This window comes from Bombus affinis, chromosome 13 (assembly GCF_024516045.1).
Source record: "Bombus affinis isolate iyBomAffi1 chromosome 13, iyBomAffi1.2, whole genome shotgun sequence".
NCBI classification, from domain to species: Eukaryota; Metazoa; Arthropoda; class Insecta; order Hymenoptera; family Apidae; genus Bombus; species Bombus affinis.
Window position 1 is genome coordinate 9,249,022 of NC_066356.1, and position 25,541 is coordinate 9,274,562.

The 25,541-nt window shown below is 38.5% G+C and overlaps 1 protein-coding gene across 8 annotated transcripts in view; it reads left to right on the forward strand.

Annotated features, from left to right (window-relative positions):
• LOC126923558 (tubulin monoglutamylase TTLL4-like) overlaps window positions 1-25,541 on the forward strand; it is a 239,449-nt gene that overhangs the window by 63,469 nt on the left and 150,439 nt on the right. For 4 of the 8 annotated variants that reach the window (XM_050737127.1, XM_050737122.1, XM_050737128.1 and 1 more), the window contains one exon: window positions 5,828-5,895. The exons of 2 other annotated variants lie outside the window; for them this stretch is intronic. The gene's annotated coding sequence lies outside the window, so the exon portion shown is untranslated. The remainder of the gene's footprint in view (window positions 1-5,827; window positions 5,896-25,541) is intronic. 2 more of the 8 variants (XM_050737129.1, XM_050737130.1) reach the window with 1 other exon arrangement.

Consider the following 25,541-nt stretch of genomic DNA (forward strand, 5'->3'; position numbering starts at 1 on the left):
CTTTACAATTTGTTCAGCTGGTAAATGTTCATTTGGTAAATTTGTGTAACTTAATTGCTAAATAACATGTGGTTGGCTACGTCCAGCGGGATACCATCTTCGAGTTTGACTATTTTATTTCTTTAGTGAGGTCAGTGGAGTGTTTTCAATGATGAGATGTAAATTGCGTTACGATTTATTCATTTAGAATTTTACTAGGAAGGAAGAGATAAAAAGAATATAAAACACTGTGTTAGAAAAATTACATGCACCTATTATACCTACGCAAACATAATAGCTGGCATAAGCGTCGATAACGTGTTGCTGTCTTCTCGGTGTTTGGAATTTTTATCGTTTCTTCTAAAATTTAGAAATAAAAACTGTTCGATTGAAATTTGCAATTTCTGTTGCAATTTTGCTCCAAGACTTTTCCAAGTTAAACGTTTCAGTTTGACAATAATCGAATCGATACGTAAGTATAAGTAATTTCGGTTTCTTTGATAAGTCGGATATACTGATATAATATAGACTTTTCTGGCTGACTGTAGATCCGTGCAAACGTGCCACGGAAAAGCATGGTCGAACTGGTTTCCGATAAACTGAATTTTAACGATTAAAGGCAATGCGAGTTGACTCAGCCAGCAGTTTTCTTTTATCTCTGAATTAAATATTCGATGATTTATTAAAGCGCGATGAATTATTTAAGAGGTTTGTCTTTAATATTGAACGTTGGAAGGTCAACGATGACGGGTTTTATTAATAGTTTCTGGGAAGTTTGCATTATTCGTCCATAGCTTGCTACATAAAAATAATATTTTTAACTATGATGTACTCTATGGATATTATAAAAACCATATATATAAAACTTGTATAACATTTTCGTTAGGTTTCAAGAAATGAAAGATAAGAAGAATTGGTACAGAAAACTCTAAAACTTGTCCACTTGATATGTTGCAACTTTTATATTCCTCGGTCAATGATCTTTACCTTTTAAGTTACGTTTAAAGCTGCGTTAAAAAACAGCCGCGAAATGATTGTTTCAGGTAGACGGCACTCGAAGGTTGGTGATTTCCTCATCCACGATTTTTGTTCATTTAAATTTCTATTGAGATTGTCCAACTATTTCGTGGCTTCGAGTATTATTTAGAACGATTTCACGCTGACAAGCTCGTTACAAAAATTATATTCGCTACCAAAGCAGAACCATCGCCTTCACCCGAAGCGACAGAGCAATCAAAGAAACGCAACCTGAGAGAACGAAACGCAAACTAATCTATTGCTGCGTTTCGCCTTCAGCCATTATCTCGACAAGCGGCGTCGATGCATGCAGAACCGAGTGATTTCAAGCTTATTATTTAAAATGTCCGCGAAAACGTCCGCGAATAGATACAATCGGTATTCAACGAATGGCGTTTTAATCAAGATCGTGTCACTTCTCTCGCCTAATGCCACCAGCAATGTCAAAAAACGTTGGTCGGACCAAACGTTTTATCTGATCGGTATAGCGTTCTACCATGAACATTTGCATAATCTAATATCTCATGGCCTGGCTAAACCCTAGAACGGAACTATATTCGTCTGGAGCTGTCGTTTCCTTCTTCGAAAAGATCATCCTTCACGCCTCGATCCGCGCAACCAGATATCGCAGAGGATTGTTACAAAAAAAGTAACCAACTATTAAGATTTAGTTCTCTTTTTTCCGTAGGAAGAAGAATCTTTGACTTGTACGTCAGAAGCGTAACATTAGAACGAGCAGAATTAAGCAAATTTGTGAGCAGATGAAACAAGTTGTATTTTGTGGAAATTGCGGAAATGCATAAACAATTGGCGAAACAGTTTTTATCTTAGCAGTTGCTTTATCTAGTCCCACTCGATATTCTTTCATATCTAAATCAATAGATGTCGTAGAAAAGCCAGGATTGCATCCTGGAAATTGTTTCGAGCTATATCGTACACTTGAAAATTACAAAATACGACAATAGCGTGAATAAAACTGGTATCTAAGTGAATTTCTTTCTTCCTTTATTTATTTAAATTGTCTTATTTTTTAGTTAAATTTCAAATAAAACACTTAGAAGCGTTGGGAACTGCTGGTAACGAAATTGAAATAAAATTCCCACTGCAAAGGGTTAATTTCGATATAATTCGTTACATGGTATCTGGAAGTTTCATTTATCGCGTTGAATATGAAATACTCTCCGACTTATAGCTCTTTTGCTATTACAACTCACAAAGAACATGATTCAGAGGTAGAAAAATTCTTATAAAGTATCCGAAGTAAAATGCGACGATATTTGATATTTCGCATGCGTAACAAGCTTCCGTTCCATTTCGTTTAGCTGTATCGAGAAAAATACGAATTTGCATAAACATGCAGCGTCTAACCTGTCACCCATGCTGCGTTCAATCGAAAACGTAATTACAAATCTCAGAACCGTTCTTCGATCCCTTACGTCCGGTAACCCCATAAAACTGGGAATTTGCATAAACACCCGCAGTCCTAGTTATGACGGTAGCTCGGTGAGTTACATCACCGGTGAGCGCAACCGGTCGAATCAGAGTTTCAACCTCATCTCGATATCCGTCTTGGGGCGGAGGTAGGCCGATATCGCGCCTTTTCACGGGTTTTTCATTAGCATATAAATAATGGCCAAGCAAAGGGCAGATGAGTGGTGTTCTCGCGGTCTTTCGTGTAGCCTGTGCTCGTCGTGTAAAGGCAGAGAAGAAAGGGAAGCGAAGGCGAAGAAGACGACGAAGAAGCTCGGAGAAGTGGCTGGACTGAAACAGTAGTAGTGACCCCCGGGGCTGTGCAGCTCCAAACAAGAAGTCCCTTTTCTGACGTCACCGGCAGGTGCATCCAGAAGGCCATCCTTCTCTCCCCTTGGCCCAACCTCTCCTTCTCACCTTCGTCTCGTTCTCTCTCGTTCAGCCCCTTGGCTCAACCGGCCGTTGTCCTTCTCGCGCTCCACCGTGTAATCGTACTGATTTCATGATCGAGATACCAGGTTTCCCTCCACGGATTTGGTTACCTGCTTACATGACGCTCCCTGTTTACGTGTTTGTTTTACGGTGTAAAGAACGGACACTGGGCTCCTCTTGAGCCGCTCGACACGCGGCTTCGGATTAAAATAGTAGTCCGTGTACCGGTCTACCATTAGATCTGATTTTCCTTTTCGTTGAATTTGTATTTTCGGTTCCATCGGTTTATTTAGCGCACGAATCTGCACGACTTTTTGTTCCTCCAATGAAACGAGTTCTTGTCCTTTGGTTTTGTATTTTGGTTTCTCCTAGTTTGCTTAATGCTCGAACGTATGTGTTTTCCAAACGAATACATTGTTTTTCTGGTTTTTAACAGTGTTGTTTATTACGAACAGTCGCTGGCGATTATTATCTATACTTGTTGCTATATTTATTGGAATAATCATTACGGTGCATCGCAGGTTCTGATGATAAGAATACGATGAGAGAAGTAAAAGGAACGACGAGTGATGAGGCCAGGTATAATTGACCAAGGTCGTTGTAATCCCTTGAACCCGCACTCATCACATCTGTCTATTATGGTAAATTTGATTGGAAGATTGTTAAGTACCTGCTTGCTCGAATTTCTCCGCTGCATTCCTACCGAAATGATTCAAAATCTATCTTTTTCCTTAGCAAGTAAAATTCAACGAAGAAAATTGACCAATTGAAACGTGAAAGGAATAAAATGAAATCGTTTCAATGAAAATGTCTCATATCCAATATTTGCATTTAAACGCGTGGGCCTTTAATATTTGCGTTAGAATTTTCAAAGCATCGCTCTTAGGCGAAAGGTGCGTTACCAGTCGAATCATTTCGATGATCGACTAAGTAATAATCTCGAGGGTAAGGTCAGGTGGAATCTTAATGGGTTCATTAAATTTCGATGACTTTGTACTTCTGTACTTTTACCGCGTGGTAGAAATCAAATTTGTTTTTTTTTTATCTTTTTTTTCTTCAGAGCTGGAGCAGTAAGGCCCCGATCATGAAAGTCGTAATGATCTCTTACGAACGAACTACTTTTGATTATTATATACTACCAACAATGCAGCGCTTAATGATACACTTATTTGTAAAAATGCGTACCTACTCGTATTATTAGTAGACGTAATTCTATTTTATTATATTAAAAAAGAAACTCGTATATTTTTCAATCGCGATTATTATGGTGTAAAATTTAATTACAAGTCGGCGAATATTAATTTCTTTACGTATATCCCGGAACGCTATAATTTATGGTTTGTGTAAATTAAGTTTAGCTAAATATTTATCTCTCCCTTCCATATCTGTTGGTCTTCTTTCCAAGCAAATAACGTTCAACTTTTTACAACATACGCTTAAAAGCTCTGGCTTTCGGAGATTAAATAAAATTGTAACTTTCAGGAGTTCCTTGCTAGACACTTTATTGTTATTTGTTCGAAAGATGAAGATTCCGCTGCGTTCGGACCAAACGACTTAAATTCTTCACACGTTCCACTTTCCGTACATAATTTACCTTAGATATGATTCACTAAAGAATCGAAGTATGAAATGCCACATTTGTATCCACAGAATTTTATCGGAAAACAAACTCTGTTATCGAATTTCATGCGAATAATATTTACTCGCAGTTGCAGCGCCAAAATGACTGATTCGTTCGAAGCAAGTAGAGACGTATAGTTTTTGCGTGGTCGATTTAAAAAATATCTTGCGCTGCTGTTCGATCCACAGTGAATAAGAGAGCGATCCGATTAACCTGACATAATAATTTTACTCGTTAACGTAATAATTATACTCGTGTAAAATCTTTTCACTGATTTTATATAATCGGTTACGCGCGAGACTAAATTGAGAATCTGAGATAAAAATTTTGTCGTCCAAGTTCTCCTGCTGCAGAAACTCGCAAACTATGCAGATGTCCGAATTTTAAATCCTCAAAAACGTCCAGTTTTCCAGCCATCTTTGTTACTTCGATCGTACCGCAAATTCCTGAACACGACGTACAATTTTTCAGAAAATACGCACGTAATACTTGATATATTTTCGTGGCCAAATACACGACAGCGCGGCAAATGGATAAACTGGAATGGAAAAGAAGAAGAAGAAGAAGAAAAAGAAAAGACGACGAAGAAGAAGAAGAAGAAGAAGGGAAACGCAGCAGCACAAGTGGTACACGTCGTATCGATCAAAAAATTCGTCGTAATATCGTATCAGAAAGGGGAGCACGAAAAAACCAATGAAAGAAAACCGGAGACCTAAAGGGTAGGCAAAAAATGGTCCCCCGTTTTGCTCCGGGCGAAAAATAACCCGTAATACGGACTACCGTATTTCTTTTTTGTTTCTCGCTTCTACGACGCTGGTAATCGTTTTCGGCAGGTAGGCTACGGCCTTCTCAGATAGAGATCTTCGTAATTGGAATTTTATCTCTCTCCCCTTGACTTGGCCGCTGTAACGGGGTGAATTTATAGTAGCTCCACCATATTACGCTTTTTTCCTGCTTATTAAATATTTTTTTAAGGGTGCCGCTCTTTTGGTAGAAGTCTCGGTCATTAAGGCGGTTCCTTGCGCAATCCGACTGCGATTAGACGGATGGAGACTTCAACGCCTCGATCCTGTCCGCCATTGATCTTTCCGATCGCGAAACCGTGTCTTGATCGGACACTCAAATCAGAGTTTCCATTTTTACGATTTTTATTTTACGTTACGAGTATTTTTAAGATTTGATTCTTGCGGTTATCGTTATTATTAACAATTTTTTTTGTTACTATTATTTTATTTCAGCGATATTATTAACGATATTAATTTTTGCTTTACGAATGACCTAGTTTTATGACAGATTACCTCTTCAAAGTTTGTTATAGATTGGATAGTGGCAGGCGGTGAGAACGTTCGACTATCCTCAGGCACGTGCATTATCTGGTGAGTGACATAATCTTTCAAACGTCTACAATTTTTAGGATCTACAAGTTTCATACAATTTAACGAACTTAATTTGCAATTGCATTGACATACGATACAAAGTTGATCACATTATCGTGATAGCACGAAGGAAATTATTCTTCGTGTTTCTCACGACCATTCAAACTTCTAATTATTCGATGTGCCTAACTCGATCGTAGATATAATCGTACAACGCTACTCGTCGTCCAAGAACGACACAAGGATGAAACAAAAATTGGCGACCACTCTGAAGCTCGATAACAAAACAACTCGCGAACAAACTTTCTTGATCGATAAAGATCGAACGATTCCTCTAGTCACCCGCAGTTTTTCTTCGCGTCACTTTCCATATCCAAATCCTTCCTCTTTTATCGAACTCTGGCTGTCCAACGTAGAATTCTTTGTCCGCTGGACCTGTCCAGAGAATTTCCCAAGGCACAATAACAAGAACCGGCCATAGTGCTTGCCCAAACGGACCCTTTCTATCCCTTTGAAACTCTGGCAGCGGCACAGAGAAACAGGGGGATGTAATATTATTCAAAATCACGAAAATCTCCGATGGAATTTCGTTATTTTCCGAGCTATTCAGCCTCGTAGATGCATATCTTACACGCCATTGAATGGGCCACCGTACGGGGTAAGCGCGACGTTTTGTTCCCTTTCGAACCAGCTTCCTCCCCCGCGTACCGTTTCGTGGACGAAGAATCCAGGTAAAAAGGGTCAAAGCTGACACAAAGGGCACACGTGCATAGCTAGGTGTACATGTGGGCCCTTCTATTGGGCGCAATCGTGAAGGGGGAAATCGTGTTTCGATCGGGGTACGACGAATCGACTGGTTGAAAGAAGATTTCTTAGCTCGCCGACAAACGGTTTCACCGGACGAAGCAAGAAGAACGTTTGTAGCAGCGTCTTTCTCTGTCACGATATTACCTGCGTATCGTAGTTGGCTGTATGGGAAGTGGTGGAAAACTGCAAAGAAAAACTACCAAGAGTCGTGAATTTCAGCCTGGTTCAAGGGTTGCGCTTTCTTCTTGGATTTCTTCCTCTTTTCTGTCATCCAGAAAGACGCGATAAAGCCACGTAACCACGTGGTTCGTTGGCGCGAAGAAAATACGCTTTCCGCAGCTGCCGCCGACATGTGCAGCCTTTCCTCCTTCGTTTTGTGAAAAAGACCAGGTGCGATTACGCGACTCTTTGACTAAACGTGTCATACGGCTGCGATTGGAATATTTCATCAGCCTGATCGCAATATTCTTTCTTTATTTATTCCTGTTTGCCACTTGTCTATCTGATCCACTTGTCGCGTTGTTCTTGCGTCTAGAACGGTGATTCTTTTGTAGCGTCGTAACCCTTTCACAGGTGAACCCTTTCCCTTTGTGTCGCTGGCTGGTTTCCGCTAACCCTTTCGATCTTGCTTCAGGTAAAAGGGTTAAAGATTTGGGTTAGCAGATCGGTTCGAGCAGGTTAATCTTGTTAACGGTACGGCCAACGTAATATTAGGTTTGCTTGTGAAGTATGGTTTTATCATTTTTTTGTATCACGCCGAGAATATGAAAGAGGTGATTTATTTGACGTTTCTCAAATTTTATCGCCTTTTTATCGTCATATTCATGACTATGACACAAGAATTATTGCCTATAGTCCTATTGACCTTTGAAGTTTGTAGATTTTTTTAATCATACCCAATTTTAATATTATGTCTAATTAAAAAAAAAACATCTTTTCTGATTTTGTAACGTAACTATATGGACATCGATCAAAAATCCTTTACCTGTTCTTCGATTCATATCTGTTCGATTTATAAAATTAATTCCAGCCTCTAGTCGTCTCTGTATTCGATTAGATCGATATCACGCTTGTATGCTTCAATGAATTTGATTCGAAAAATCCGCACAGAAGAAAGAACTTTTAAGGACATGAAGGACCCTTCGAAGAAGTCGTAGGACCACGCTCTGCGTTCTGGCGCACGTGCATCGAAAAAACGGGGCCGTCGGTGCAGGTTCGAACCTGCACCAGGAAGAATACACTCGCTTCAAGTTGTTTCCTTTGAATGTCTCGACTTTACGCAATTCAGCGCGAAAGCTACCTTCCCCAAGCAACAAAATAGCCAGACGTGTTCGAACTTGCTCCAGTTTCTACGAGAGATCTTTCTTTTCTTGAAAAGACCGCCTCTGCTTCCTCTGGACCGTGTCTCTTCCCTTTTTGTTGGAATAACAGATACTATACGGAACACCATTATACAAATCATATTGAAAAGCTTTCCATCTGATCCGGGGAAAACTGATATCGCAGAACTACAAATACGAGAAATAGAAAGAGTTGTGGAACTTTTTAATGGATTCTATTTAAAAAATGGGCCGTGGAACTTTTTTGGAAAACGTTTTCAGGTTATAAGAATCAGTTAAAAAATTCTTCCAAATGTCCAAATTGGACAAGTTGAGAATGTAAAGAATTAAATAAAAAAAAAGAGAGAGAGAACGTTATAAGAATGTCCAGGTGGACAAATTGTAAAGTACAAATTAAATAATGATAATAATAGAAAAAGGTTATAAGTTCCGATGAGAACGGATGAAGAAAAATTCTTGGGAACAAGAGTTTTAATTCGAATAGATTTTGCAAAATACGAAGATACAAGTTTTTCTCGAAAAAGTTCTCGATTATCGCAACAAATATCGAATACGTTACTGAATAGAGAAAATTAATTGAAAGGAAATGTTATTTACGTATTATTTTTGACAGAAAAAAATGAAATTTATGTTATAATTTTCATACCTTTTATTAAATAAGGATATCACTAAAGCGATATTATATCGTTGAATAAAACTATCATCCAATAATTTGGTACCTTTATTTATAATTATATGTGCATTTTATTATATACATCTACTATATGTGTATGTTATGTGAGTATGTTTTATTTTGTTATAGGATAAAAGTGTTCCATGAGAATATTTTCTACAGAAGTTCTTAACGTAACGTTTCTTTCCATAAAAATTCCACGAGAACGAATGGATTTGTTAAATAGATAAGGTCAAACAAAGTTATTTTATGAACGACAGATAGGCTGTTTACCTCGTTCCTTGGTAAATTCCTTGACGTAACGTTGGTCTTTTGAAGATTAGTCGATAGAAATCTAATAAAATACGACGCACGTAATTAATTTGAATCTCTTTAAAATTCACAAGATATATCAAATTTGTCAATAAAATTTTCAGTGGAACGTGTAAATACGTATGAAGAATGAAAGATTCTACGTAGGGAACTCGTTAAGAGGGGGCTCGTTAATTAGAACGTAAAACGTATGCGTGGTAATAGGCCGATCGTAATTCCACGATGATTCCTTCCTTTTTTCCATCATAAAAAAACCATTCGAATCGTATTGGTCGCGTAACTCACCCTAAATTGCACACCTGGCAAAGGGTTAATGCGAATTGGCAAGTGGGTTAGTGGGTGAGCCATCTGAGAACTTAAATATTCGTTTTTATATTCCGGAACGGAGCAAGTTCGAACACGTTTCTCTGCCAGTAGGGGCAGTTAAAAAGTGAATTGTACGTCGATTGCAGGTTCGAACCTGCACGAAGAAAAGCAGGTCGTTTCGAGACGGGACTTTTTTCCTTTACACGATCTTCCGCATTCACACGCATTTATGCAGCGCGGAACAGAAACACGTTAGAACTTGCACGCAGCTATCTGCGTCACGGCTCTTATCGAGTTCGCCTATAGGAAATAGAATATTAGATAAGATTCGATGTACGTACTATTTTTGATTTTATTGATTATCGACGGTGACAAGTAAAAGTTTCTTTTTATTTAATTTCTACCTTGGAATTTGCCCAGCTGGACGTTTGCTAAATTTTTCTAACTTTATTGCTAAATAACACGTGGATGGCCATCCATCGGTTAAAAGTGTTTGCTCCTTTTCGAATTTTCTTACGTTCCATACCACTAGGTGTTATTTGTTGCTATAAAATAATAGGAGACAGTAAATAATTATCTAAGATGGAAATTCATATTTCTGAATTTCAATTATTTAATTATAAATACTCCAGTTGTGTTTAACGTGTGTTTCTATGTTCCTCAAGTAAAGGAACAAGAAAGGAGTAATAGGAGGCAGTAAATAACTATCTAAAATGGAAATTCATATTTCTGAATTACAATTATTTAATTATAAATACTCCAGTTGTGTTTAACGTGTGTTTCTATGTTCCTCAAGTAAAGGAATAAGAAAGGAATAATAGGAGGCAGTAAATAATTATCTAAAGTGGAAATTCATATTTCTGAATTTCAATTATTTAATTATAAATACTCCAGTTGTGTTTAACGTGTGTTTCTATGTTCCTCAAGTAAAGGAATAAGAAAGGAATAATAGGAGGCAGTAAATAACTATCTAAAGGGAAAATTCATATTTCTGAATTTCAATTATTTAATTATAAATACTCCAGTTGTGTTTAACGTGTGTTTCTATGTTCTTCAAGTAAAGGAATAAGAAAGGAATAATAGGAGGCAGTAAATAATTATCTAAAGTGGACATTCATATTTCTGAATTTCAATTATTTAATTATAAATACTCCAGTTGTGTTTAACGTGTGTTTCTATGTTCCTCAAGTAAAGGAATAATAGGAGGCAGTAAATAATTATCTAAAGTGGAAATTCATATTTCTGAATTTTAATTATTTAATTATAGATACTTCAGTTGTGTTTAACGTGTGTTTCTATGTTCCTCAAGTAAAGGAATAAGAAAGGAATAATAGGAGGCAGTAAATAATTATCTAAAGTGGAAATTCATATTTCTGAATTTCAATTATTTAATTATAAATACTCCAGTTGTGTTTAACGTGTGTTTCTATGTTCCTCAAGTAAAGGAATAATAGGAGGCAGTAAATAACTATCTAAAATGGAAATTCATATTTCTGAATTTCAATTATTTAATTATAAATACTCCAGTTGTGTTTAACGTGTGTTTCTATGTTCCTCAAGTAAAGGAATAATAGGAGGCAGTAAATAACTATCTAAAGTGGAAATTCATATTTCTGAATTTCAATTATTTAATTATAAATATTCCAGTTGTGTTTAACATGTGTTTCTATGTTCCTCAAGTAAAGGAATAAGAAAGGAATAATAGGAGGCAGTAAATAATTATCTAAAGTGGAAATTCATATTTCTGAATTTCAATTATTTAATTATAAATACTCCAGTTGTGTTTAACGTGTGTTTCTATGTTCCTCAAGTAAAGGAATAATAGGAGGCAGTAAATAACTATCTAAAATGGAAATTCATATTTCTGAATTTCAATTATTTAATTATAAATACTCCAGTTGTGTTTAACGTGTGTTTCTATGTTCCTCAAGTAAAGGAATAATAGGAGGCAGTAAATAACTATCTAAAGTGGAAATTCATATTTCTGAATTTCAATTATTTAATTATAAATATTCCAGTTGTGTTTAACATGTGTTTCTATGTTCCTCAAGTAAAGGAATAAGAAAGGAATAATAGGAGGCAGTAAATAATTATCTAAAGTGGACATTCATATTTCTGAATTTCAATTATTTAATTATAAATACTCCAGTTGTGTTTAACGTGCGTTTCTATGTTCCTCAAGTAAAGGAATAAGAAAGGAAAAAAAATCGCGTCGCTTTACGAATCTAAGATATGTCGTCTCTTAAGAAGCTGCGTGACAATCCAGTCACGTTTCCTTAACCGATCGGGAAAGGGCGATTTTTCGCGGTGGATTACGTCAAGCCAATACGTCTGAAGATAGCATTTCCAATCGATCTGCTTTCTTCCAATGTAACTTCCAACTTGTAGCATTTGACTCGCCACGAAACGGCACGATTTAGGCGAGAATAAGATACAGCGTGTTGAAATTCTTCCAAGACTGGACATAGATCACCCGTCTATGTGGACGGCTGTCATCCCAAGATATTCTACGACTGGAGGAAAGGATCCTGCCGGATGCAAGGGTCCTGCCGCACCGATTCAACGCAAAGTGTGACGTAGGTGTGGGAATTTCATGGAAAAGAAAAGGTTTCCAAGGGAGCGAATTCTAACTCGATCGCTCGATGCAGAGACACGTACCAAATGAATGGCGAATTTTCAATGCAACGTGTGAAACGGCCAAGAGTCTTAGTATTACGATTGATGATGTCTGTCAGGTTCTGACCGGTAGCCTACCTTTCAGAGACGATAGTCGGTTTATTTGTGACGGTTACGTCGTTTAATAATCGATGATACTGATAAAGTATTAATACGTAACGTTTTATTAAATACAAATTTATAGGTAAGAATAACTTGAAGCATTAACGTACACCACTCTATTCTCTTATATTGGGTTGGCAACTACGTGATTGCGGATTTTGTCATCAGGTGGTAATGACAAAATTAACAGGAATGAATTTCTTTTATTGCACGTTCATTCATTCAACACATACGCAATGCCTCGTGGTGTTTTCCTTTTGTCTTCTTCTCTTTCATTCCTCGTTCGCGACAGACACAGTCGGTGGTATTGGATCATTTCATGATTTTGGTATTCACGACGGACTTATGAAGCGATCAAACCTGTCCCTTAACAGCATAACGACCACATAATCGAATCAGCAAACAGGATCGTGTAAAGGGCAAATACAAACTCCATCTTATTATCAACAACTCTAACAATCCCTATTCTATCCAAATTTCATTGGCCGCATCAAAAATGTTCGAGATACGATAAACTCGGAAGTCAACATAAACTTGGTGGTGAAAACGAACCTAAAAATCCTAATACCAAACATCGGTCTGCACACGGGATCGAGAGTTTGGGCAAACGCGTTCGAGTTCCCCCGAAATCTTTTCCCGACGTCCTCGAAACGTTCACGATGGATCGTTAGATGACGAAACATCGAGCAGAAAGGCTGACAGAGGGAAAGACTCGGTCGTGCAAGCGGAGATCCGTTTCCATTTATCAGCTTCCCCATTATGCTCCTAAATAAACAGTCTCGCGAGTCTTGCACCTATGTAAACACACGGGCGGAACTGCCGATGGATCTAGCGATCCGAGATTCATTGGTGAACCCTATGAAGAAAAAAAAAGAGGTTCAAGGGGAGGGTTGTGAAAGGGACGAATAGGAAACGGAGAAAAGTGATTGTGACGGAGGGTGGGTGTTGCATTGAAGGTCGTAGAACCGTGAATCTGCCTCCAGAGCACGGATCCATTCTTAAAGGATTATCGTTATAAATTATACATTTCCCGTGTTGGGCACCCGGTGCATCCTGGCCGCCATATTGCTGGATGACCGGTAGCGGCTTAGAGATTTCTATCGTTGGATTAACGTGAACCGTGTCATCGCGGTATCCTGTCTATTCGATTTCGTCTCTGATGGAAAGAAAGGCGACTCGCGATCGACCCTTTTCGGTCCATACGTTTTTTTTTTTCTTTTTTCTTTCAGAGTGGCTATTCCATTTTTCGACCTCTCGTGGCCGGTCGCGAGGGTGGAACGCGCGTTTCCAGGGTGAAATACGATCCGCTGGCCGGCTGTTACGAATTTTTTTTCTCGCTGGATTTTAGGGTCGCGTTTTTAGGGGAGGTTTCCAAATCTCCTTTTTTTGCGGGTCTCGACGCGAGCGGTTGATTTCGTCGCCCAGATTTTTGTTAATCATATTAGGTTGTCCGGAAAGTTTCTTTCGTTCCATAAGACGATAATAGATGAACAACAATTTCCGTTTTGTATTATTTTATCGAATTAGGTGTGATCCATTTTTATTATCATGTTCGTGCATAATTCAATAAACTGATATAAAACAGAAAACATCGTGCGTCTATTATTTCCTTATAAAACGAAAGAAACATTTCGGACAACCTAATACGTACCTCGCTGCGAACGCCGATTTGTTCCTTTCTCGTCTTCATTTCTTATCTTGCCTTTATTGTGCGTTTGAATGTAGAAAATTTGGACGTTCGAAGCATCGATGATGTTTTATATTCCTCAAAGAGTATGATATAGAATAATGTGGTGGATGTTAAACGTGTTATTTCAAATGATGAATAAATCGGGACTTGATATAGTCAAGTAGTTGAATAGTTAGTATCGAGCATTCAGTAAGCATTACCTAGTATCCGTATATCGAGTGGCATTGAGCGAACGACGATTAACTCTGTATTCGATACTTAGAATAATTTTAAATACATTTGACTATATCAAGTACCGACTTATTTCATCATCTGAAATAACACGTTTAACATCCACCACAATAACACAGTGGTCAGTGTATATCATCATACGAAAGTTCATTTTCTAAGATGTAAATAAAATATATTCTCTGGTAGATTTTTTTTAAATTTTATCTCTGTGTGCTGTACTGATATCGCACGTTCTATTTGATTTAGAATTTGTTATCAAAATGGAAATAATGGAAACATATATCTATATATATACATTGTAGCTTTCAGATACGATCAATTATCTTAAATCCAAGTTGGTTTTCAGCCATAAACTTAAGATTTACTTAGGCGTATAAACAGACATCTAATCCTTGATAACAGCGCTTTTTCTATTTTTTATCGTAACGCAGTTCTCTTGCCACTTGCTCAAATCAGTTAAAGAAGAAATGTACAAGTTGAGAAACAGATATAATATACGAGCAAACAACCACCAAAAATCATTAATTACCCAACTACGGTTGACACGACGGATCAGATCCGCAGACTAAAAACACAATACCTTTTAGATTGAAGCATTAGATTCAACTGGAATCGAACATACTATAAACTAATATAATCCAAGTTACAGTACCACGCCAAAAGAATTTACTTATAATTCTCAACGAGAATTGATTGTAAATAGTCTACCAAATGAAATAAAAAGAAAGAACTTGCTCAAATTTCCTACCATACACGAAACTCTGTCGCTAATTTGCCTACCAATAAATTCAACAAAGATACGTACAGTTCTGTCTAAGAAAAATCACAATATGGAAATATCGAAAATTACAAAATCTAAAACTAACTAAACTGCGAACTTTTGGCCAGTAGCATACAAAACCCACTATCGATTTCAAAGAGCATCTATTCCTTGTATCGCGCGCATCATAGCAAATTCTCATCGTGTCCCCAAACTGAATCGATTGTACCGCGCCATTTATCGCGTATAATATAAACGATGGACGAAGTGTCGGGCCCACAGAACGCCCGACACGTCCCACAGTTCGATTCTTCCTTAACTTGGCTTATTTGAAATTTCCACCGCCTACGTGCATCCTCGGAGCATCTACACTTCTCTGCGATAATACGAAAGCCTGCAGCCGGCCATGGCCATTGACGATTCTACAAGCGAAACTTCCAGATAGGTCCATCGAGTCACAATGACTTTTCGCAAGATGAACGTAGTTTCCGCTAGATCTCTTTTTTTTTCGCTTTTCGATGGATAGAAGCGGACAATGTAAGCGCCAGAAGAAACTGTTTGATGGGTCTTTCTGGCCCCTCTGATCCTTTTCTCGAGCTGGAAGGGTCCTGTGGGCGGAGCGGTCTGCCAAGAAAAAGAGCTTGCTCGCCAAGGATCTCGGAGGTTCCTTGACCAGCGGGATAAGCAACGTTCAGAGGGGCTGAAATCGAACACGTGCAAGGGTGACTCAGAGAGCTGGTCAGACTGGGCCAGACGGGGCACCGTGATAGAGTACAGCAGGAAAGTGAAGGCCCTGTCGTAGATCCAAGCGAGAGATAGACGCTCTGATACTCGCAGAGATGCGCTCTTGTGTTTTCTACCAGATACTTCTCCACATGTTTTGGTTAACTGGGCGTTTTACCAAATGTTCAGCTGGACAAATTCTAAAGTACAAATTAAATAATAATAATAATAATAATAATATAAGAAAAATACTGAGCACAGCTACAATGCAGCGTACAATTGGTACACGTCTGATGCCTATTCTACGTGGTACTTTTTCGTCTCTTATACATCGACCTAAATGTGGATAGATTCGTTCGTTGAGATATTTGAAATTTCTCGTGCTTTTTAGCTTTCGAGCAAAGCTGTACCGCAGACGAGAAGAACAGAAGATACGTTGAGATAAGTTCAACTTTTGTTTGATGGAAGGACAGTTCACATGCGTCAACCTAATTATATTAGGTTGCTTGGAAAGTTCGTTCCGAGTTACATTTCCAACCTTTGTCCATCTTTCAGGCAACCGCAATATTCCGTCCTTACAGAAGCTGTCAGATTTTTCGAGAAACTTTTCCATACGATCTTTTACGTCGACCATATTCCTTAAAAATCGGAACGGACTTCCCAGGAAACCCAATAACGTTCTATTTTAACATGTTAATACGATTCAACCGTAACAACAAAAAGAAGAAACAGTGAAACAGCGCGGAAATATTCTTACTATTGTACCAACGCATAGAATTCTTAAAAATTGTCGTCACGAAATGAGATGACGCCGACGACGTACAATGCTGTTTTCTGCGAGTTGCTTCTTCTTCTTCCGCTTCTTCTTCTTCCGCCGTAAGGATTCCTCTGACGAATTTCCTTGTCGATTCCGCTTCTTTTCAACGCAACGAGCGGTATTCCGCGTCCATTAACGTTTCATAATACGCGATTATCCGAAAACCGATTTTCCCGGAGATAGTCGATCGTGGAAGCAGTGGAACAGCGTTACGTACCTGCAGGCTGAATTAAACGAGCCGACTGCGAGTTTTCCTTCGAGCGGAAATTCCTTTACTTCCTACGCACAGTCTGAGCGGGATAAAAAAAAAAAAGAAGAAAAGAAAGGAAAGAATAATCTCGTTGGATAAACGGCGGAAACAGAATTACGCAGGCCTCGATGACGTTGAAGCTATTGTGCAAGCTGAAATTGCTTATTCACGGCGAGCAGAAAAAGGCTCGTTCGAAGGATCGTGAAACGGAAGTGGATGATCGAGTGCCCTCGACCGCGTAATTTGTACATATTGATCAACGAACGCCGCATGAAAGAGAGTGGAACACTCGCTGAGAATTCCTCGACCAAATATTTACACGAATTTTGCACGCTTCCGCGAGATCTTGTAATTTCCGCAAATAATCCTGTGTGCTTTTAGACTTTGGGGATTTCTGACGCTTCGGGTATATTCGCGTGAAAGGTAGCGTAAGCAGAAAGTTAAAGTTGTATATTTGATAAATCGGAAGAGCTGAGAAATGACGCTGTAATTGTTTATTAACACTTTGACTGCCACGCTGAAACCACACGTTTCGCCGAGGACGTCACAGGAGTATTTTTATTATTCGAAGCATATAATGGCAAAATAATAATAAATTGACGATGTAAGACAACATTCTTCCCCGATCGACCGTTTATCTTATTGGTGGTCACCGGTGACCACCGTGGCGCCTTGGTAACAGTCGATAGCGACGTATTATAACAAGCCTTCGTTTATTTCAACAAACCATTAGCATTCGTTTTTTCGTCGCAAGCAAAACGTGCAGAATATATCGTTGGAACGTGTAGAAGATATTAGTAAACGGTATTTGCTCGTTCTGTATATAATAGCAAGGTACGTGCACACTTCTAACTTCAATTATACGATTATAAAGCAGCATTTACGATTACTTTCTAAGCTGTGTTTGTAATAATATTCGTAGATTAGCCCTCAAAGATATGGACGCAAACGCAGTGCACCGTTGGATGCAAGATTCGTTCTCATTGTTTTTTATCGATGTTCTAATAAAAATGTTTAATCGTTCAATGGGTCAGTTTTTATTTCAAAGTATCTTCTATTTATCGGTTATATTCCAAATGCCCTAACTGTCAATTGTCATACGATTTTGACAATTGTGGCCGGTCGTACATGACCAACGTGGCAGTCAAAGTGCTAAGATGCTATTTGTTAAAATTGACATCGAGATTTACGACGCTATTTAACGCTCTCGTGATTCTACGAATGCGGTTGTAAATTAGGAATTTTGCTCAAGGAACACGGTGACGTAAAAATAGTAAAAAGGGGGGCGACTAATTAGCGTGCACGCAAGATCGAGCGTTTTTGTTACATATTTTAAATTGATCACGAAAGAAACAAATGTCTGCTACAAAAAATATAATGGCGCTGGAGAAACAGTAAAAAACACGGATAATCAGAAACTAGAGTAAGCATTCTGGTTCCCAATTATCTATGGATCTTCCCGCAGTAACATGCTAGAAACGTTTTTTTACGATTCGTATAATGATACTTCTAATGTAGAAAACTTCTAATTTAAGTGGAAGAAACGTTCCCGCGCGAGATAAGAGGAACAGTGGCACCGACTCTCTTAAATCTACGATAATCATTAGGCTTGTTCGAAGCTAGAAACCTTTTATGATGGACCATGTTCCTTTTTTGTGTCCCTCTTCAGCGTTTGTAGCGTCGATGGGGCACTTGTTACGTTGGTAGATGCACGTGTTCTAATGGTGAGTTAGGGTTCCCAAGGTATACGTAGGGAGGGAAAAAAGACAAAAGTTAGCTGGTCTAGGAATAGGTTAGATTTCACGATCTCCCGCGCCACCCCAAATGATAGATGACCTGGATGATGATGAGTTACAATGCCACGAAATTGGATTCATGTTTTTCGATTTTAATAGAGATTTCTTTGAAAAAGAAAAACACAGTTAGGACGTAGTTCTTACTGTTAGTTTTTATTTTAACACTCTATATACAGGGTAGAATGCTTATCGAATGAAAGATTTTGATTTCGCGAGATTTTGACTTCAAACGAACCGTTCGTTGCTATTTTTCTACATTTTCTCTTGCAATGTCAGCCACGAGATCGAAGACTTGCAAAGTCTTCGTGAAGCTCTTTGTACAATTTAGAGGATTCTATTTCGATGATAAACTTGAGTGGACATACTTATTCCGATGCGAAGTAACAGCGTGTTATTTCATTTAAATCGCCAGCAATTTCTCCCGTACAGCAAAAACCTACACCCATTGACTCTAACCGAAGAAGCAGAGTATTTTCTATTTATTATATATTCTATCATTTAATTTGTACTTTACAATTTGTCCAGCTGAACATTCGGTAAATTTTTCTAACTTAATTGCTAAATATTAGGTTGGCAATTAAGCGACTGCGGATTTTGTCATTACCACCTAACGACAAACTCCGCAGTCGCTTAGTTGCCAACCCAATAACACGTGGATGGCTATCCCAGCAGGATACCATCTTCGAGTAAATCTATATAACTACATTTACGGTGAAATCTGCTCGTCCACGCCACTTGCGATCGTCAATCGTACGATCGGCACGACAGTAGCAGGAGAAAAAGGCGTCGCGATAAATAACGTTTAACAGCGACAAAAGGAAGGCCGAGAAAGACTGGACAATGTGGAAAGCAGCGAGTGATCTGTCGTCACGGAATATTAGGGCGGCGTTGATCTCGAAAGGGAGGTTGGCAGCGACAAAAGTGGCTCGCCGCCTCGTCTAAATGGCGACGTAAGAAGCCAAAGATAGTCAGAGAAAAGAAGACGAAGGCGGTGAGATATAAAGGGAGAGAAACTCGGCTGTCGTGTACAAGTAGAGAGCGACGAAGAAAAGAAAGGGAACGAGGCTCGAAATCGGCGTATCGGCCGATTTCAAAAGGAGAAACGTCCAAGGAAACGGACTGGTGTGTATAACGCAGCGGAACGGGTGGTCCCATTGGAGAAGTCGCGCTACACACAAGGGCTGGTGGCTTCTCTACAGCTTTGAAACGGTTCTGTTGGTCGGTGAATCGGCGTGGTTGATGGCCGCCGTGTTGCTCGTGTCCCGCGGAAATCGGCGTGACGCGATCGTCCTTTCGACGTCGCAGATTTTTTCCACCGCAGTTTTTATTCGGTCGTTCACGAACACCTTGATTCCGCGGACAATGGAATCCACGGGGAGATAAATCCTTGGAACCGAGCTTATACAGGGTGTCTCGGTATTCTTCCACAGCTTTTCGAAAATAAGAAGAAATGTTCAATATAGCGTCGTTAGCATATTCATAGACGTTTTCCTGGTTCTGCTGTTTCCATTCAATTTTAACATCCGACAAGGTTGGAAGGATAAATCGCGCGCGTTATTAACGATTTCTTCGTATGTCTTTGAAACTCAAAAAATTTGTTCGTAACGGGCGAATAGAATCTCGTTGAAAAGGATCCAAGCAATGCGACGGAGTTAAAGGGTTGTAATAAAATTAACGTTTTAATAAACAATTTATAAGGCGATAATTAAAGGCCCGTTCCATAGGAAAAAAATTTAAGACACCCTGTATATATAAAGGATACCGTGAAAAATCAAGAGAAGCAGCTGGCCTAGTAGCTTCTCGTACACTTATACACCGCGGAAAATAGCCGCGAAAATTTTGCTGCGACACCGTGTCTACCACGCCGTAGAGAATTATTTCGATCTAGAACCGTGTCTACTTAATTTCCTTATTCGATCTCTAGTGCACGCTCGTTCGAGGACGATCGGCAAGTACCAAGACGAATCGAGCCTTGTTACATCGTTACGGTTATATCGTGTCTCCGTAGGGGCTGAAATTTATCATTTTACCTTGTGTATACCGTATGGATTACCGAGGAAGAGGATGACGTTCATCCGAGAAGAGCAATTTTATTAGGTCGTCCGAAAAGTTTCTTTCGTTTTATGAGGAAATAATAGACGCACAACGCTTTTTATTTTATATTATTTTGTTCTATATTATTACTATATATAGGCTATATACTATATATATATATTACATTACTATGGTTCTATATTATATATTATTTTATTCTGTTGATAAATTTGGACTTGGTTTCACGATTGTATGAAGGTGCACTGTTGTAAAAAACACGTTTGCGAAAGAAAGACACTTTCCGGACAACCCAACAGGAACGGTTCAGGTTGATTGAATTCGACGTGGAATATTTCATTTTTTAACGCGAATTATGTTCCTCAAGTCGCTATCGTTTGTGATCGTTTCAGGGTTCTATTAGTTTCTACTGTCGTATGAATGTTTAGAGAGAAGATTAAAAAGAAAACACACCATTGACTTCACCAAAGAAATAAAATAGTCAAACTCGAAGTTGGTATCCCGTTGGGGCTAGCCATCCATCTGTTAGTTAGCAATTAAGTTAGAAAAATTTACCAAATGTCCAGCTGGATAGATTGTAAATTACAAATTAAATAATAATAATAAAAAAAATGAATTTTTTAGAAAACAAACAAATCAAGACAGATGTACTAATAGGTATCAATAATCGACAAGGAATAAATTTGTCCAAATGATAAAGTACACGAATAATACTAATTTGTTAAGAAATCTATTAGGTTGTGCGAAAAGTGTCTTTCTTTCGCAGGTATTTACAAATACCTTATATATTAGGAGATGCTGATAATTTTAAACCTGAACCATATTAAACCTGAATGATATTTTCTATTTGCACACTCAATTCTACAAACTATTCCTAATAAATTAGCAGGTGTAATTATATTATTTTTATCAATTTTGATTCTATATTTAATTCCTTTGATTAACTCAAATAACTTAAAAAATAATAAATTCTACTTCATTAATAAATTTTTATACTGATGATTTAGTAACATTTTTATTATATTAACTCGATTAGGAGGTCAAATAATCGAATATCCTCATATCAATTTAAATTTAATTTTTACCTTATTATATTTTATATATATAATTTTATCATTATATATAAGTAACATTTGAGGTTTAATTTAAAAAAAAATAAAGTTAATGAACTTGAATAAGTATATGGCTTGAAATCATATTATTCATTCAAACCTGAAACCTAATCTGTCGAACGTTGTAATCTTTGTTCTGATAGAACAAAACGGATCATACGTAATTCGATAAAATAATATAAAACGAAAAATATGCGTCCATTATTTCCTTATAAAACGAAAGAAGCTTTCCGGACAACCTGACATTTTGGAAAATATAAATAATATATCTAATGTATATAAATAATTGGGAAAATATGAAATATATTTGAAATCTGTGTTACTTAGCAATTTCCTTTCATCTTTCATTCTTCTTAACATCCCATTTTAGAAGGGAAGAAAGCTCTTTTAAATCCATTCGATGTATAAATTGATGGATTATCGAATCAACCTAAGCATCTAACTACAGGAAAAACTCGTATCAAAAGAACTCGGTAACCTCGTTGCCGAATTTAATGCTCGTGCCAACCATTGTGCAAATTCGTCGATGTTATTTTTTTTCCCCAGCCATGACACATCTCGTGTCACGCGTTTATCCATGCGTCAAAGTCCACACCTTCTCGCAAGAGCTGCGTAGACAGCGCTTAGAAATCGTATCGTTAAATATCTCCGGTGGCGCGTGAAGATTGCCGAGGTGGAACTCGTGTTTCCCAAATAGCCATTCTGTCAGCCGGTTTAGCCCCGTTTCAAACTGGCTATAATCGGCCCTTGATCTAGCCAACTCGTAGCGTAGATCCAAATCCAGGAGTAAGAGATCGTCTTTAAGGGGGTTAAGAAGCATCCCACGCATGGCCGATCTTTTATGCTCGAGTTCTTACACGGTTCTTTGGTATTTGGCAAAACGTGCAAAAGCTCTGGATCAAATGGTCGCCTGCGTCTCTGTGAAGATTTTCGTATAGAGCATTCTTAAGACGACTTAGAGTGGCTCGCTTATGATCCTCGTGCTTTGAATTACAAAATACTCTGACGGTGTATGTAAATTCGGTTGTGATTTATTCAATTCTTAAGCGCAATGGAGACGTAGAAGCTGAAGGAATAATGAAGATTTAGTGGTAGCTTGCTAGAGTTTAGATAATAAATTGTACGTTGGAGGAAAAATTATGTTGTACACCGAACGCAACGTATCGATCGAACGGAATAATATTTTACATCGAATAATAAATTGACGATGAAAAATTACGTTTTAAGCTGAATATGATGCGTGAGTTTTTGAATTATACCGAGGTGCTACTGGGACGATAACGGACATTCGTTTCTTACTATAAATTCGATATAAATTAGTTTTCCTTACTGCGCAATTGTACTACAAAAATTCGTAGAGGTATACGAATAATACAATGAATAAAACAGCTATAAATAGCTATAAATAACTATATTAAGTGATCATTACATTAAGTAGATTAATGACCGCGTGTATAGAAATAGTTCGTCCCCTTTTTTCTTTTTTATTATTCAATTTGTACTTTACAATTCGTCCAACTTAATTGCTAAATAACACGTGGATGGCTATGCTCAGCGGGATACCATCTTCGAGTAAGAAGATAATAAAAATTGACCATCTATAAGACAATTTTAAAAAAAAGATAGGCAAGTCTGTACATTTTTTAGACGCTGTCTGCACGATAAACGAATCATCCGCTGTATTTATAAAGTGCTTTCACCAGGAACAAGCAATATCGAGAGATATAGGGGGGTGAAAGGAGAGGATCGAACACCTGCACCCTCTCGTCGGACTTAGTTAGCTGTGATCCCGCGTGTGATCTTTTTTCTTGGTTGCCAGGGGCAGGTCTCCGCCCACGAGTCCGTGGGGACCCCATAGAAATCGCGCAGCGGTCCCAATTTACGGGCTCCGTGTCTTTTTTTTCTTTCTCCTTCTTCGTCTCTCCTTTCTCTTGTCTGCGCAACGCGGAAAGGACGAGGTTACCGTACGAAACTAATTTGACCGGTTCCAGGACGGGCATCAACCACCGGCCGGAAGTAGTTTTTCGAGCTTTCAGAGGTCGACGATGGTCCTGCAGCAGGTCCATAACCGCTACCAATTAGCCGTCCGCGCCGTTAAATGACGTGACTTTGCTCTATTCCTGTCATGATTTCCTAATTTCATCATCTATGTGGGTGGTACATCTGCTCACGAAACATCGTTTGAACGTTTATCGCTGAAAAGCGTTACGTATAAAGTGTATTGAAATTTCATTAACTTGGACGAGGCACGTCTTTTGTCGTCGTCGTATCCGCAACATTTCAAATCAATCGGAAAATTCGTACAGAGATATTTGTCGCTCAAATAATCCGATACATTGGCGAAACGTTTCTACGAACGCTTCATCGGGTCTGAATATTAATCCCTTAACCTATATCTACGGGCATAGCCCTTAGTACGATGTTCGGGCCAAACGTAAATATTACGGTCATAGTCCGTTGTAGATGATCGTTTTCGGCCCAAAATTCTCGAACGTAAATCGTAGGTTAAGGGATTAATAAAAGTAAAGGGAAGATCTTTTCCTACGAGATATAACTTTCTTCGTACGAATATATTCGATCAAAGCTTCATTTTCCAAGGCCACACTCAATAACGACGTTTTATTGAATATTTTAATTACATTTAATATTCTATAACTCGAAGATGGTATCCGACTGGGGGTAGCCATCCACATGTTATTTAGCAATTAAGTTAGAAAAAAGTGAAATGAAACAATAAAAAAAAAAAATACCTATATTCCATTTATCGTATTTAGTTACCCGTAGACGTGCCAATATTTTAAATGTAAGCGACAGAGCGTAGAAAAAGAAGCAGAGACAAAATTAAATGCACGCGTTCAATCGATTCGAACGCTATACTCGAGTACGTACACAGTTACGAACCAGACGAGCTGGTTTACTGGTTTGCTTCTATGAAAGAGCACGTCGACGACGCGCTATCTAAACTCCTCGACGAGATCACATGGCAACGTGTTTCGTTAACGTTCCTCCGCTGGTCGAATACTTCAATGCTCCTCTTACGTTTCGTCAAGGGTGAAATACGTTTTAGAGGGGCAAAAAGCAGCAGCGTGACGTTGTCCAGGTTAAAGTGGCGCGTTCACGCGTCTCTTGATTCGACGCACAACACTTTCTATCTAAATATAAGTGGGCCTCTGGTAAAGCGGAGCAGAGAATCTGCTTTCACTATCTTCGGCCGAGTGAGACATCGAGGTCCTTCCTGGCAAGGAGATTTTAACGCCCCAACACTTTTTATGGGCGAGATCACCTTGGGAGGTGAAGGGCGGCCTGTTTTCCAACTCAGAAAGGGCCGCGGCTTTATTGCGTGCACGCAGACGCCTTATAATGATACTCGACCGACGTTGCTCCTCCTCCACCAAAGCAATCGCTTCCAACGCATAGACTTCTGTCACCTTTCAAATTTCTCCAAGGAAAAAATCTTAGACGCTGAACAGCGCCGGAGAATGGGTCCCTTGACGACTGGATGCCTTCTAGGAATTTATATGAGTTTTAAATTGGAGGGCTGATGTGGTATTTTATCGATAGAGAATCATTTTAGGGAATATTTTTTTATACCACGAATCGCATTTGGATAGCGTAGAGAGCGATCATTGCACGAAAAATATAGGACGATGATGCAGAATATAGAAGGTTAATTTAAGTAACAATTTCTTTTAATTTAACCATACGAAATCGTAGTACTCGAAGGGTTTGAGATATCGACGATTGATTATTCATTGACAAAAAAAAGAAAAAATGAGAGAAGGACATGCATGAGACTATTAGGTTGTCCGAAAAGTTTCTTGTTTTATATTATTTTGTCGAATTACATCCGATCCATTTTGTTCTGTTGAGATGAACACCGAGACATTTCACAGACTTGGTTTCGCGTTTGTACGAAGGTGGTACACAAGGTGGTACACAAAAACACATTTGCGAAGGAAAGACACACACTCAAAATGAACGAATGCCGCATTAAAAAGG